Here is a 17,257-nt window from a genome sequence, read left to right on the forward strand (position 1 = left end):
TAGGCATTTTCAGTTCGCTACTGTGTAGAAGCAACCTGTTACAAATTTTTGATCCAGGATACAAAACTCCATTCTGAATTCTAGACAGAGATTCGTTATCTGCCTGAAAAGTTTTACTTGTAGTACTGTGGTTGTGAATACTATAGTTAATATAGTTATACTATTGCTTTACATTTCCTCGTGTTCCATTTCCTCGCACGTTGACACACCAATTTCATCTTCAATTGTACTCCTGCTTGGTCTTGGCGTTTCTTGATCACTAAGAAAGCCAAGCAGATCAAAATACCATAACGTTTGCTGGTATACTTGACCTACTCCTACACCAGATCTTCTAGATTTCTGAACTTTGGATAACTCTTTTAGGTAAACAGTTCGCAACGAATTTATTTCTTTTATTACTGTTTCTCTGTTTGCCGAGGCGTCAACTGCCCGCAATTTTTCAATTGGAGCATTGTATGCTGCTGTCTTTTTGTCTCGGTCCCTATATTCTTTACACTGACGAGTATCAGCCATTTTAATGCCCTGTGCGCACAAATACAAACACTAGACAGCGCAAACAGCTGTTTCGCGCCAGATTTGCGGCGATCTCCTGTCCACACGCTTCAACTTGTCTGCGCAGATGTGGTTTGAACCCACAGATTTGAGAGATTTCGCTCAAAACTCTAACTTCCAGGTTTGCACATACCTCAGGTTGGTGCCAATCTTCTGTCCACACGCAACGATCTGTCTGCGCAGATGTGATGTGCGCAGACATTTGCGCAGACAGATCGTTGCGTGTGGACGGGCCTTAGCTCCGCTATAAATTCACTTACACCTGAACAGAACACTGTTCGAAATATGTTGGTGGTCAGATGCAACAGTTCAATCAGAAGGTCTGGTTAGCATCTTGATTAACGTTCAGGCGTGCATTTTTGTCCAAGCCCTGTAATTTTAACGACACTCTGACGAAGAGACATCTATCGGTGCCTTCGGTAGACCAGGGTACAAAGCCTGTCTTTCTTGATGTGCTAGTACGTTTTGGAGTCTCTACTCATTTCAGATCTTTGAGTAGTTTACATCAAAAAGTTGTGAACACATGTGGGGTTGTTTATGTTTTTGTTTCATATGAAATCAGAAAGAAGAGGAGTTAAATAACAAAGTTTTGCAGGTATTATTTGAATTTGCTATTATGTATTAATCTCACATTGTTTGTACCTGTAGTGAACTATGTTTCCGGAAATGTGTTAATTAGTTTTAATGGCATCAACTTTTAAAATAGCAAAACGTGGTTTTTACGGTCACGAAATACTAACCAGTGATTTATACGATGTATGTGAATAATCAGATGTGTGTCAGCGTTTTACATACATGTGTCACGTAATAACTCCTTACCATATATACATGCAGTTTGAAGTGTGACATCTATTTATAAGTTTGCGGGATAGTAGAGACCTGTAGTGCACCAGCACTTATATTATTTTGCAAACTTTGCCTCGTCCACCTTCTGGACATTTGACATAGAACATCATTTAAGATGCGACAGCTGAAGAAACAATGTTGTTGACAGTGGCTGGACAGAACATACTGATGGCCGCTTAGCCTTCAGAGTTCTACCAATTTGTAACTAGGAAGTCATGCAACCAACAAATATTGGACAAATAGTACACACAGGTACACAAAGGATAAAAGCATATCCTGTTTCAGATATCAGATATATGTAGGATAAGAACAGTTGCCGTCAGAGAAAGTCTAAAATAGTAGAGTAGAAATCTCTGATTTGCTGATCGTATTTGGTTATAGTAATAGGTACACCATAATTTCCGCACAGATATGATTAGAGAATAAATCAAAACCAGACATTTATTTAACTCTTCCTAGATACTCTTTGTACAGTGTATATAAGATAAACAATCTTTACAGCTCACATACATGATATTGCACTGATTACTGTGTCATGTTCATGGTTTATGTGTCAACTGCTAAGGCCGCTACACCGGCTCCTCCATTTTTGAAATTGGGAGCACCGGGAATGGAAGTTCTGCCAGCCTGTGTGACAACTGTTGTTTCACTCTATTTTCAATGTGTGTCCACCCTTCTGGAGAACCTTGTAGGGCCTTGTGTATATTGGCTGCAAGGGAGGTTGTACACAATCACCTCTAGCCAGATTTGTGATATCAACTGCAACTCTAAGTACAAAGACTTTTTGCCCCCTTAATACTGTGCCATCCTATTCTGTAGCAGTTGATTGAACTCTGTCATGGCCTTTAGGGTTGGAAGGTCCTGTGGCTTAGTGGAGACAAACATGGTGGGAAGTTGTAATTGTTCTCGAATCACTAGCCATGCTGTGGAGCAGTGCAGGTCCTCTTGTACTGCTGTCCATAGCCCTAACAGCATTAATGGTAGTGAGTTGGTTTACTGTCTGTCATTACACATTAGAGCTATTTTGATGGATTTGTGGTACCTTTCTACCATCCTGATATTCATGGGATAGTGGCCGGTGGTTCTGAGGTGGTTTCAGCTACATTGGTGTTGAAGTTTGTGGAATAACTGAAACTGTAATTGCCTCCTGCATTCAGTTGTTATTGTTTGAAAAACTGCAAATCTTGAAATCCAGCTAATGATAAGGACTCTGGCTACTGCCTTGCCCAAATTGTCTATGATGGTAATCGCATCTGGCCATCACTGTTGCAGCAAGTGCCTGTGTTGGCTCGAGATTGGTAGCGGCCCTACCAGCTCCACAGACAAACGTGTTTAAAATAAGCTGTTGATGTTTCTATGATGTCTAATGGCCTAGACACAAAGGAATTAAAGAGGTTAGCTGTCATTCGGCATTCATTTATATCAATGGGGTACAAGTTGAAAATTGGTACCAGACTGGGATTCGAGCCCAGGTCTCCTGCTTACTAGGTGGATACAATGACCACTATGCCATTGGGACACAGTGGGCACCACAACTGCACAGACTACTGTAGCCAGAAGGTACTTTGTGTTTGCATGTTCTCATTGCTGTTGATGACAGTGTTTGTTCTAGGAAGTCTTATGAAATATGTGAAAAGAAAGGCCTCCATGCAGTGGAACCACCTCCCCTAGCGGCACAAGCCACGTGTTGTTGAGATCAATTGAGAGGTGGAACTTACATAGAAAGTCAGCACCTAGAATTAGCTCCATGATGTCAGTGAATGTATGAAGTGTCACGAAAATATCTTGTGCGTACTGAGGTCCAGTTCCATGTACTTCCTTCCATATATGTGAATAGATGAGTTGTTAGGTGCTGTCATTATGTGTGCTGTCAACGTATTCTCTGCCTATGCCTGTGTTAAGGCAATACAGTGAGGTCTGACCCTGTGTCCACCAGGAATTTGCTTAGAAGAACTTGATATGTTGTCAGCCACAAAAAATTGGTATAAGCACCGCTGTGCCACCTGTGTGACACTGACTAACTGTGAATTGTTTGCCATATGCAGTTTTGTGGCTGATGGGGTAGCTGTGTCTTCTGCCAAGAAAGCTTGGGTATAGGTGAGTGGTTGTTGTGAAGGATGTTTCGCAGACATATTCACGCATGGTCCAACCAGTTGCACTCTGCGGCCGTATGTATGAACAAATGTTTCCTTTAAAACTGTCATGATAGTCACGCCCCCCCCCCCCAGAAGGGGGTTAGAATGAAGGGCAGAGACAACTACTTTGGTGCTGGTGATTGTCAAAGGCATACATGAATGGCCATCTGTGGCATATGAATGCCGAAAAGGTGCTAGACTTTTTTTTTTTTGCTTATCATAGCAGACCAAATATTAAATTCTTCTGGTTCCTTGTCATTGCGATTCTGTGGTGAAGATTTGCCACACCACCTGCAGGGTGCTCTTGGTGTTGCTTCTTGCAACTGTTTTTATTTGGAGCTGCTAACAGTACATTCAACTCATGCATGCTGGTTTTCTGTTGATCCTGTGTTGCTGTGTGTGCTTCTGTAGGCATGTGTGTTCTTGGCCCGGTGGGCTGATGCATCTTAATCATGGGCATTATCGGTCTGCTTGCTATGTTGTCATTTGCTGCTGCACTGGAAACACTGTTTTACAGGGTGTTTGCAATGGCATCAGCATTATCTTCCAGCATGCTTAAAGGTGTGTGCTGCAAAAACTGTCTGTGTGCTACTCGGTAGGTGTTTAAGCCACAATGTGCAAATAGAATATTCTGGTAACAACTGTGTGCCACGCAGTGACTAAAGGTCAGTCAAAAACTCTTTGGGGAACCTGTCCCCCCCAATTGTTCTTCACCTAGTAAATTTTGAAGACACAGTTCAGCTGACTGTGAAATTTGATAATATACAATCATTTAATGTTATGTAGCGCTGAGTTTGTAACACCTCTTCATCATGCGACAATTTAAGTTTCATTTAATACCCACCAAAAAGCTTAGGCTGTTTTTTAAAAAAATGTATAAAACTTCGAAACCTCTCATGCATTGGCCTTATCATTGGTTGAAGTAAAATTATTGCCACTCTCTTATCGGATTGTAAAGAATATACACTCCATTAAAATGTGCCACACCAAACTGCACATGAAACAGACTGTGCAAACAGGTGGATGCTACGAGCAAAGTAGAAAGCCATATGTAGGGGGAATTGTCTGAGCTAGAGAAATGTGACTGCATTGTGTGTCTGCGACTGGAATGAGAAATGCCCTGCCAAGATAATTAATTTTGCCGTCCACAGCTTCTTGTCTTTCACCTAAGCTACTTTTTCTTCCACTAGCGTGTAACCTTCAGGTTAAATAATTATACAGCAGCCCACAAGGTAATTGTTCGATGTACAGCTGTATCACTCTTGTAGGCTCTCTCTCAGGTGCTGCACCAACTTGATTGTATCCTTTTATTTCTCTGTTGGCTTAAACCCAGCGGAAAGCAACCTTATTCACTTGATACTGTAGTGGGAGAATGAAATCTTGTGTGTTCTGAACAATTTTTTGGGCAGGGACATTTGCTGAAGTAAATTGGATACGATGAGAAACTTTCTCCTTTGGTCACAACTTCACTGCCCCAGTGCTCTGAGAGCTGCGTGGAACTTGGCATTGTAGGTGCGGAAGTATGTCACTAGTTGATTGCAAAGAGACTTTCTGTGTTTTGATCTTCACACATTATGTTGTTCATTTAAAACTTTATGATTCAAGGATCTTGAAATCAAACTGAAGTTAGTTAGTTTTTTTTTTTTTTTTTTTTTAATAAGCCAAATTTAAACAATTATATGCTTCAGAGGAAACTTAAGTATGAGATTTATTATTAGCTTGGTATAGAATATTTGCTACACTCATTTTTAAATGACAACTCTTTGTATAAATTCCAAAAGACCTTGTTTCTCATGGATGACTACTAGGGTTGCCACAAATTCTGGAAATAAGAGAAATCAGGGAATTTCAGACATATCAGGGAAATTTGAGAAAAACACTGCAAAAATCTCCTTTCTGAGTTGATGAAATGGTTGTTTACTGAGATGTCATGCACCATTGCAGGCTTGGCACAGCTGAGTATGTGCGCTGCTTCCCTAATCCCTCATTCTTACTGCTTCTCCCCTTCTTACCATTCCCCTCAGTTTACAATCAGTGCTGCCACCATTTCTTACCAGTAGCCTAACAGCTGCCGACGAGAGGCAGCGAGGCGTGGGGAATGGTTTTGTTTGGATCTGATTGTCAGAGATTGTTGATGCAGAGTCTAGAGACAGTGGTTGTGTGCATGAGTTGTCTGAGTTACTGTGAACATGTATGTGCTCTCTCTTTCTGACAAAGGCTTGTGCTTTCATTACCTGACAAAGTGTATGGCCGAAAATTTAATTGCGAGAGTGTGATTGTCTTTTCTACGTGCCTGTCTGCAGCTCAGTGATCATCTTTACAATGAGTTGCTGCCTATTCTAATTAGTGTTGCTTCTCAGAGTATTTGCACCAAGTTATCTGGTCTATGTATTGATCACCGCAGTCTCCTTTCATCAGCACGATGTTTCTGACACATGAGTAACTGGCCACATGATTGGTCTACCATGACATGCCAAAACCGCAGGCCATTTCTGTGGGTATCTCTAATGGATTGGGCCTACCGATCTACAGCACATTGTTTCCCACTAATGTGCAAGCCCTGCCCATTGGATCTAGTCTCACTGATCTGCCTGCAGGCTGGGTCTGTTTGTGTGTGGATAATGCGGTGGATTTTCATAATTTATCGATGGGCCCAGGACTGCTGTGCTCCTCGGCAGGCCAGATCCCACGGGTGATGGATTTCAGGAATTGCAACTGTCTCACCACAAGTCCGTTGTACAGTGTGGCATTTCATAGACATTTTATTTATTCTAGTACATTTTGGCACTTCAAAAATAGTTTATATATCAGAAAGTATGGACAAAAAGAAGAAGAAAATTGTGGCAGTCGCTGGCGGTTTGTACTCATATATTTCTCGAAAGAAATATCACATAATACCGGTAAAATAATAGACATAACACAGTGGCTAATAACTGACAATAATGAACATAGAACCATCATTTTATTGGTGGTCACCTGTAGTGTTGGTTTACACAACTCTTCCCTGCCTTATACGCTACTTTCAAGAGGCCTAATTTTTTCTGAGGTTATTTCTGAAATCAGTGAATGTATTTTAGTCTTTCTTGCAACTCCAAGGAAATGTGTGTTTTTGTCACCAATTGTGCTTTGTTTTATTGAAATACAATAATAATAATAATATTGGTTTTAATGAAACACGTATACCATTTGGCTTGCTTCTCCATCTAAAAACAGTTCATTACAAAAGATGTGATGTTAGTACTACTTTTGAGATCTCAAAATTTATCAGGGAAAAATGCTAAAACTTGTCTGGAAAGCAGGGAAATATCAGGGAGTTTCACTTGGGGAAACTTGTGGCAACCCTGACCACTGAAAGTTACTCCGTGGGTGGGGAGGGCTTTGATATGTTATGCTTGTGCCTAGAGTATAGAATACATTTAGTTTGTTTGTTACACTAAGAGGATTAATCAACTGATCTGAAGTGGCAGCTCACAACCCTCGGCATAGTGGAAGGAAATGAGACTAGTCCTAAATGACACTGTGGCCAGCCCAATGATCTTAAAGTAGACTATAACTAAAACTTTTAGGTATAACGGCCTAGATGACCTGTAAATGAAGTTCTCCATCATTTTTCTTTTCATTTGCTCTTTTATCTTTCCGCCCACTGCTCAGGGGTAAGTACTCAAAGATTTGAACTGCCATGACCACATCCCAATATGAATGTCTGCCAGATAGAGCAGTGACTGAAAGCCACCAAGATGGTTACTGAGCAAGACAAACTAAATGCTACAGCCAGCTTGTTTTGTCTGAACATTCAGACAGCATCCATGAGTGGGTGAATCAAATTACCAACTTCAACAGTCGTGTTTCTGAAATATCTATTCCACAGTACAATAGGTCCTAGTTATTTCGAAATCAGATAAACCAAAAATGTTGTTAACCAGAACTAGCTGTTTGGTCCCTGCCAAATTAAATCAAAAAATCTACCACTTTAACTGAATTTCAAATAATTCATACTAAAAGCTAAGATTTGGTCTCCACTGTACATATTCCATATCTTATTCTTTGTCTAGACCAAATAAGTACGTACATATGTAGTGCTGTGCATTATGGTATTTTCTATTATGTATTTCATGTAATTATTCTTGATACTGTACTTACTGAAATTTCATAGCAGTGGTCAGACCGCTTGATTACTGCTCATGTATCACATCCACAGCATAAGACACAAGGGCGGGGAAAGAGAAGCGTCGGTCAACAGATTGTTCACAGTGAACGACACTCAACAATCCAGAGAGCTCTGTGTGTTTGTTTGCAAATGGTGAATGTGTTTTTCCTTTCGCTCCATCACTTGCAAAAAGCAGCTGGAACAGAAGCGAGCTCATAGTCAAACTATCTGACAGATTGAAACTGTGTGCCTGATCGAGACTCAGATTCCTCGGAACCTTTGCTTTTTGCAGGGAATTGGTCCCTAGTTTGAGTCTCCATCTGGCACATCATTTTAATCTACCAGGAAGTTTCATATCAGCACACATTCTGCTGCAGATTGAAAATTACATTCTGGAGACATCCCCCAGCCTGTGGCTAATCCATGTCTCTGCTATATCCTTTCTTCGAGGAGTGCTAATCGTGCAAATTTCTCAAGATAGCTTCTGTGGAGTTTGGAAGTTAAGGGATGAGGTACTGGCAGAAGTGAAGCTGTGAGGACAAGTTGTGAGTCATGCTTGGGTAGGTCAGCCAGTAGAGCACTTGCCCATGAAGGGCAAAGGTCCTGATTTTGAGTGTCGGTCTGGCACACAGTTTTAATCTGCCACTGAGTTTCATATCAGTGACACTCCATTGCAGAGTGAAAATTTCCTTCTGGAGCTCATAATTCCCTGATGTTAAAACAAAAGCAGCAAATTCTGCATATGATTGATGGCGGAGAGAAGACTAAAACACAGGGTGCAAAACACTTTCTGATCCTGAAGCCTACTCTCTCATCAATAATAAGTCAGCAGATAGAGGCAAATATGGCAAGCTATTCATTTAGCAGCAATAGTGAGCGCATGAGGCCAGCCGAATATGAAGTAGTGGAGGATTGGCTGTTTGAATGGTTCCAGTACATGAGCTCAAAGCAAATTCTGTTGTATAGTCCTTTGCTTCAAGGAAAGGCTCATGGGAATCGCCTAGAAGAAGGAAATTTCTAGGTTTTTGTGTTCCGAGGGCTGGCTGTGGCATTCTCAGAAGAGGCATAAAATCATTGCTGTCAGTGACTGTGGAAAGCGCACAGAGTAAATGAGGAAGATGCCAGTGAGTGAATGTGGGAATTTCAGTCTAAGCCCTGTCATTTGTATCACCGAAGGGATGTGTTTAATATGGTCAAAGCCGATATTTTCTATAACTTGGTTCCTGAAAATAACAATACTTGCCAAGGACGAAAAATGTCTTGGAGGAGAACACAGCAGGGAGAGACTGATGGTGGTCTTGTAATTCAGATGGTTCTGAGAAGCTCAGACCATTAGTGATTGGAACATACGTTGCTTTAAAAATGTCAACCTATTCAATCTGTCATTGTCATGCCACTATGAGAATAACAATAAAGCTTGCACAACCAAATTTCTCTTCTAAAGCCGATTCTTGAAGGTTCAATATAAAAATATGTTTTGCTAATATCAGTTCGATGATCTGTAATTTGCGAACATTGAAGTTGTCTTCTGAACTGGTAACACCATGAGCCATCTTCAGCCATTCGATCAAGGAATAATCAACTTGGTGAGGTGTAGTTACAGACTCTGACTTATTAAGGCTACCATCAGTGCAATGAAACTACAAGAAACAGTTCCACATTAGAATGTACTGCAAGCTGTCCACGATATATCTGTTGGAGGGGATGAAGTTACTACAGACAACATAACTAACTGTTTTAAGAAGGCATGGACAGCAAGTAATATTGCCACTGGAATGTGAAGAGGAAACCAGTGATCCAACATTTGAAATTATTCATAATGCGGATACTACTTTGAATTCTGATGCTGCTCTTCTTCAGGCTTACAGCTGGTTGATGCCCTCTTGTACCATCAATATGGAAAAACGGATGCAGGCAGATGATAACACCTGTGCTGCTGAAGAATCAGTCATCAATTTTGCTGATGATGCTGAAAAGAATGATAATGCTTTACTGTCATCTTTTGAGGAGGATCATGAAGATACTGTATGCAACTGCCACCCCGCATTGAAGTTACAGCTGCAATTGCTTTTCTTGGAAGATTTGCTACCAATACTGATGTCTCTGTGGCTTTTCAGACTGCTCTGACTGTGGTACCTACACAGAGTGTTGTAATATTATGACCAACTGTCTGACAAACAGCAATCAAAGATTTTTTTTCAAATTAATGTATAGAAATAAAATATTTAATGGATAAGAATTGTTGTGAACAAAAACGGGTTCTGATTAAAACTTGGTGTGTTAAAGAACAGTACATTAAAGTGTTTCTTAAGATTATCATTTGTTGTATTACATGACACACTATTTCTTTGGGTACAGTATTGTTCCACAGTATGTATGTAATTGTTCTGTTTGATAAAAAATATAGTGACAAGCATTTGAAAATATGTACATATACTTTCTCAGTTAAACAAGTGCCAGGAATACTATTGTACATATATAACTTTGCTTCTTTTGTTTTTTCTTAGAGGTCAAGGAAATAGAGCACCCTCATTTGTTGTTACCCACAACAAGAGAAAAAGTGAGCTCAACAATCATATATTTTCATAAAAAAAACTCATTAATTCAGACTTCATGAAACCAAACTGGCTTCTTTTCAGTCATTTTAAATTTGGTTAAACAAGGGTCTACTTCATTCGGGTGAATAGTGAAGATTGTTAGCTAAAGCATAGATCAGGGCTAGTGGCAGTCAGCGATTTGGCAGCATGTCAGTTTCCTATAGTCGCCAGATGATACTGTCACATAATCAATGAAAGGCAAGAAAATGAATTTGTTTCATCAAAATAGGAACCATTCTCTTATTTGCTGTTGTTATGAATATTTGACTGTTGTAGTTAGGTTGGGACTTGATAGCTTAAGTTGCTATGAGTGAAATGAGCAGCAGTTAAATTCATAATCTAATATTGGTCATCACAGATATTTGAATGCTTTTTATTTCGAGTATGTCACAAATTACAAGATAGTAGCTAGATTGGAACGTGTTAGTTTAGTCATGAATTTGTGAACCCAATGTATGTGAAAGTTAAAATATCTGATTGTGGTGACAGACTGATCTGTAGCATAGCTGAGGATTAAGTTGGTTTGGAATACAACAGTTTTACTCATGAAAATTAAATTGATAATATTTATTGTCACATATATTTGTTTCTTCCATATACTCCACAAATTATCGAGGTTGTGATTAGAATATGTCGTAATAGCACAGCTTGAATTAAATTAATAATCCTAATTGTTAGAATATTTGCGTCTTTCTTCCAAATGTGTTACAGTTTCTGAGTTGTGATACAGTGACATGAGAATGTGATGATATTCCTTCGAAACATATAATATGTCCACTGCTCTCTTATCAGCTGTGTAGACTCAGCATTAGACAGTCTTTGCATCCCATCATACCTCACAGTATGCACTTGCAATATTGCTGCACGAAATACGTAAGTACTTGACTGGTGCTTATGTAAATGCTTTTACCAGACTGCCTCTCCATTGATGGAGTCGTGAGCACCATTCCTCAACTGAGTGGATCTGTGTAAGTTCAAGAACTGACCAACTGTCAAGATCATGAAAGACTTTCAGATGAAGAGGACCGTGTCTTGCAGTATTATCAAGAAGAGATCATGACCGTATTATTGACTACTGTAAAACATTCCACCTGACCAGTGCAAGTGTGGGAAGACTTTGTTAGAATATCTGGGAGAGACATAATGTTCCACTTTAATGCTGGAATGTGAAATCAAAATCCTTAGATTGGTGTAGCAGTTATTTATCACCCTGGCAAAACATTTTGCCCAAACTGGAATTGCAACCGACGAACTGGCTTCCCATCAGCACCAAACGGTTGCTGGGAGGGGCAAAGGGGACTTGAGTCCAGCCTTTAATGAAATTTGTAACTGTCCATTTGCCATGTGGCAGCTGTATTTGGCTTTGCCTTTGCTATGTATTACTGCACCAGCTCAAACAATATGCTGCAGTAAACATCAAGAAGCCAAGGGTATCTTTCTTGAACTTTGTACCTTACACTACTGGCCATTAAAATTACTACACCAAGAAGAAATGCTGATGATAAACGGGTATTCCTTGGACAAATATATTATACTAGAACTGACATGTGATTACATTTTCACGCAATTTGGGTGCATAGACTCTGAGAAATCAACACCCAGAACAACCACCTCTGGCCGCAATAACAGCCTTGATATGCCTGGGCATTGAGTCAAACAGAGCTTGGATGGCGTGTACAGGTACAGCTGCCCATGCAGCTTCAACACGATACCACAGTTCATCAAGAGTAGTTACTGGCGTATTGTGATGAGCCGGTTGCTTGGCCACCATTGACCAGACATTTTCAATTGGTGAGAGATCTGGAGAAAGTGCTGGTCAGGGCAGCAGTTGAACATTTTCTGTATCCAGAAAGGCCCGTACAGGACCTGCAACATGCGGTCGTGCATTCTGCTACTAAAATGTAGGGTTTTGCAGGGACTGAATGAAGGGTGGAGCCACAGGTCATAACACATCTGAAATGTAACGTCCTCTGTTCAAAGTGCCGTCAATGCAAACAAGAGGTGACCGAGACGTGTAACCAATGGCACCCCATACCATCACGCCGGGTGATATGCCAGTATGGCGATGACGAATACACACTTCCAATGTGCGTTCACCGCAATGTCGCCAAACATGGATGTGACCATCATGATGCTGTAAACAGAACCTGGATTCATCCAAAAAAATGACGTTTTACCATTCGTGCACCCAGGTTCGTTGTTGAGTACACCATCGCAGGCACTCCTGTCTGTGATCCAGCGTCAAGGGTAACCGCAGCCACGGCCTCCGAGCTGACAGTCCATGCTGCTGCAAACGTCGTCGAACTGTTCGTGCAGATGGTTGTTGTCTTGCAAACGTCCTCATCTGTTGACTCAGGGATCGAGATGTGGCTGGACGATCCGTTACAGCCATGTGGATAAGATGCCTGTCATCTCGACTGCTAGTGATACGAGGCCGTTGGGATCCAGCACAGTGTTCCGTATTACCCTCCTGAACCCACCGAATCCATATTCTGCTAACAGTCATTGGATCTCGACCAACGCGAGCAGCAATGTCGCGATACGATAAACCACAATCGCGATAGGCTACAATCCCACCTTGATCAAAGTCGGAAACGTGATGGTACGCATTTCTCCTCCTTACATGAGGCATCACAACAACAATTCACCAGGCAATGTCAGTCAATTGCTGTTTGTTTATGAGAAATCGGTGGGAAACTTTCCTCATGTCAGCACGTTGTAGGTGTCGCCACCGGCGCCAACTTTGTGTTAATGCTCTTAAAAGCTGATCATTTGCATATCACAGCATCTTCTTCTTGTCAGTTAAATTTCGTGTCTGTAGCATGTCATCTTCGTGGTGTAGCAATTTTAATGGCCAGTAGTGTAATTTTGGAGACATGCATTTCTGGGTTCATAGAAGGAAACTGTTTTAATTCTCCCTCTTAAGCCTGGAAAGTACTAAACATGTTTGAGTAGCTTTCATAATGTTGCTCTCACTAACCTGAATCAGAATAACAAACTAACTGACAGCTTCTGATGGCCATGCCAGCTTTGGCATAGTTGAGTTGTTTGTGGCAGATGTTTCGTGGAAATCTTTGTGCAATGTGCAGCGAGTTACAGTCCTTGGCCATGTGTGTGAGCAAACATCTTGTTTTGGAACTTTCACAGTAGTCATGAGAGGGGCTGTGGGGAAGGGATACCTACTTTGGTGTTGGCGACAGTCACATAGGCAACCATTAGAGGCATTTTGTGACATTTGGGTGTTGACAATGTGCTACACCTCTTTTTTTTTTTTTTTAAATGGGAGGAATTTCCAAAAACACTGAAGCATATACACTGAAGAGCCAAAAAAACTGGTACACCTGCCTAATATTGTGTAGGGCCCCCACAAGCACGCAAAAGTGCTGTAACACGATGTGGCATGGACTCGACTAATGTCTGATGTAGTGCTGGAGGGAACTGACACCGTGAATTGTGCAGGGCTGTCCATAAATCTGTAAGAGTACGAGATGGTGGGGATCTCTTCTGAACAGCATGTTGCAAGGTATCCCAGGTAAGTTCAATAATGTTCCTGTCTGGGGAGTTTGGTGGCCAGCGGAAGTTTTTAAACTCAGAATAGTATTCCTGGAGCTGCTCTGTAGCAGTTCTGGACATGTGGGGTGTCGCATGTCCTGCTGGAATTAACTAAGTCTGTTGGAATGCACAATGGGCATGAATGTATGCAGATGATCAGGCAGGATGCTTATGCATGTGTCACTTGTCAGAGTCATATCTAGACATTTCGGAGAGCCATATCACTCCAGCTGCACACACCCAGCACCATAACAGAGCCTCCACCAAATTGAACAGTCCCCTGCTGACATGCAGGGAATGGATTCATGAGGTGGTTTCCATACCTGTACACATCCATCTGCTCGATACAATTTGAAACAAGACTCATACGATTAGTCATCAACAGTCCTATATCAGTGTTGACGGGTCCAGATGAGGCATAAAGCTTTGTGTCATGCAGTCGTCAAGAGTACACAAGTGAGCCTTCGGCTACAAAATTCCATATCAATGATATTTCGTTGAATGGTTCACATGCTGAAATTTGTTGATAGCTCAACATTGAAATCTGCAGCAATTTGCGAATGGTTACACTTCCGTCACATTGAACAATTCTCTTCATTAATCATTAGTCTCATTCCTGATGGATCTTATGCTGGGTGCAGCGATGTCAGATACTTGATGTTTTACCAGATTCCTGATATTCACGGTTGTTCTTGTTGTTGTTGTTGTTGTTGTTGTTGTTGTCTTCAGTCCTGAGACTGGTTTGATGCAGCTCTCCATGCTACTCTATCCTTTGTAACTTCATCTCCCAGTACCTACTGCAGCCTACATCCTTCTGAATCTGCTTAGTGTATTCATCTCTTGGTCTCCCTCTGTGATTTTTACCCTCCACGCTGCCCTCCAATACTAAATTTGTGATCCCTTGATGCCTCAGAACATGTCCTACCAACCGGTCCCTTCTTCTTGTCAAGTTGTGCCACAATCTCCTCTTCTCCCCAATTCTATTCAATACCTCCTCATTAGTTATGTGATCTACCCATCTAATCTTCAGCATTCTTCTGTAGCACCACATTTTGAAAGCTTCTATTCTCTTCTTGTCTAAACTATTTATCGTCCACGTTTCACTTCCATACATGGCTACACTCCATACAAATACTTTCGGAAATGACTTCCTGACATTTAAATCTATACTCGATGTTAACAAATTTTTCCTCTTCAGAAAAACTTTCCTTGCCATTGCCAGTCTACATCTTATATCCTCTCTACTTCAACCATCATCAGTTATTTTGCTCCCCAAATAGCAAAACTCCTTTACTACTTTAAGTGTCTCATTTCCTAATCTAATTCCCTCACCGTCACCCGACTTAATTCGACTACATTCCATTATCCTCGTTTTGCTTTTGTTGATGTTCATCTTATACCCTCCTTTCAAGACACTGTCCATTCCGTTCAACTGCTCTACCAGGTCCTTTGCTGTCTCTGACAGAATTACAATGTCATCGGCGAACCCCAAAGTTTTTATTTCTTCTCCATGGATTTTAATTCCTACTCCAAGTGTTTCTTTTGTTTGCTTTACTGCTTGCTCAATATACAGATTGAATAACATTGGGGATAGGCTAAAACCCTGTCTCACTCCCTTCCCAACCACTGCTTCCCTTTCATGCCCCTCGACTCTTATAACTGCCATCTGGTTTCTGTACAAATTGTAAATAGCCTTTTGCTCCCTGTATTTTACCCCTGCATTGTCAAAAGCTTTCTTTAAGTCTACAAATGCTAGAAATGTTGGTTTGCCTTTCCTTAATCTTTCTTCTAAGATAAGACATAGGGTCAGTATTGCCTCACGTGTTCCAACATTTCTCCGGAATCGAAACTGATCTTCCCTGAGGTTGGCTTCTATCAGTTTTTCCATTCGTCTGCAAAGAATTCGCGTTAGTACTTTGCAGCTGTGACTTATTAAACTGATAGTTCGGTAATTTTCACATCTGTCAAGACCTGCATTCTTTGGGATTGGAATTATTATATTCTTCTTGAAGTCTGAGGGTATTTCGCCTGTCTCATACATATTGCTCACCAGATGGTAGAGTTTTGTCAGGACTGGCTCTCCCAAGGCTGTCAGTAGTTCTAATGGAATGTTGTCTACTCCTGGGGCCTTGTTTCGACTCAGGTCTTTTAGTGCTCTGTCAAACTCTTCACGCAGTATCATATCTCCCATTTCATCTTCATATATATCCTCTTCTATTTCCATAATATTGTCCTCAAGTACATCGCCCTTGTATAGACCCTCTATATACTCCTTCCACCTTTCTGCTTTCCCTTCTTTGCTTAGAACTGGGTTTCCATCAAAGCTCTTGATATTCCTGCAAGTGGTTCTCCTTTCTCCAAAGGTCTCTTTAATTTTCCTGTAGGCAGTATCTATCTTACCCCTAGTGAGATAAGCCTCTACATCCTTACATTTGTCCTCTGGCCATCCCTGCTTAGCTATTTTGCACTTCCTGTTGATCTCATTTTTGAGACGTTTGTATTCCTTTTTGCCTGCTTCATTTACTGCATTTTTATATTTTCTCCTTTCATCAATTAAATTCAATACTTCTTCTGTTACCCAAGGGTTTCTACTAGCCCTCATCTTTATACCTATTTGATTCTCTGTTGCCTTCACTATTTCATCACTCAAAGCTACCCATTCTTCTTCTATTGTATTTCTTTCCCCCATTCTTGTCAATTGTTCCCTTATGCTCTCCCTGAAACTCTGTACAACCTCTGGTTTAGTCATTTTATCCAGGTCCCTTCTTCTTAAATGTCCACCTTTTTGCAGTTTCTTCAGTTTTAATCTACAGTTAATAACCAATAGATTGTGGTCAGAGTCCACATCTGCCCCTGGAAATGTCTTACAATTTAAAACCTAGTTCCTAAATCTCTGTCTTACCATTATATAATCTATCTGATACCTTTTAGTATCTCCAGGGTTCTTCCATGCATACAACCTTCTTTCATGATTCTTGAACCAAGTGTTAGCTATGATTAAGTTATACTCTGCGCGAAATATTCATGGTACACTCATGAAATGGTTGTACAGGAAACTCCCCACTTCATCGCTACTTCAGAGATGCTGTGTCCTACTGCTCGTGTGGTGACTGTAACACCATGTCCAGACTCACTTAAATCTTGATAATCTGCCATTGTAGCAGCAGTAACCGATCGAACAATTGTGCCACACACTTGTTGTCTTATATAGGCATTGCTGCTCACAGCACCATATTTTGAGGCCCCTCCATGAGGGGAGTGCCTGTGTTCCCCTGCCAGTGTGCGTAAATTGTAATGCGCAGCATCCTCCATGCTCACCAGCATGCCTGGTGTATGTGAAAGAATGACGGATTCAAGAGTACAAGACCTTAGATTGACTTACCTACACTGAGGCTTGTCGAAAGTATGACCGGCTCCATCCCGTGCCT

The 17,257-nt window shown here is 41.0% G+C and overlaps 1 protein-coding gene across 1 annotated transcript in view; it reads left to right on the forward strand.

The window, feature by feature from the left end:
- Positions 1-1,023: 1,023 nt before the first annotated feature.
- LOC124596143 (CCAAT/enhancer-binding protein zeta) overlaps positions 1,024-17,257 on the forward strand; it is a 212,492-nt gene continuing 196,258 nt past the window's right edge. Inside the window, exon 1 of the mRNA XM_047135163.1 lies at positions 1,024-1,147. The gene's annotated coding sequence lies outside the window, so the exon portion shown is untranslated. The remainder of the gene's footprint in view (positions 1,148-17,257) is intronic.

Source organism: Schistocerca americana, chromosome 2, assembly GCF_021461395.2.
Source record: "Schistocerca americana isolate TAMUIC-IGC-003095 chromosome 2, iqSchAmer2.1, whole genome shotgun sequence".
Lineage (NCBI taxonomy): Eukaryota > Metazoa > Arthropoda > Insecta > Orthoptera > Acrididae > Schistocerca > Schistocerca americana.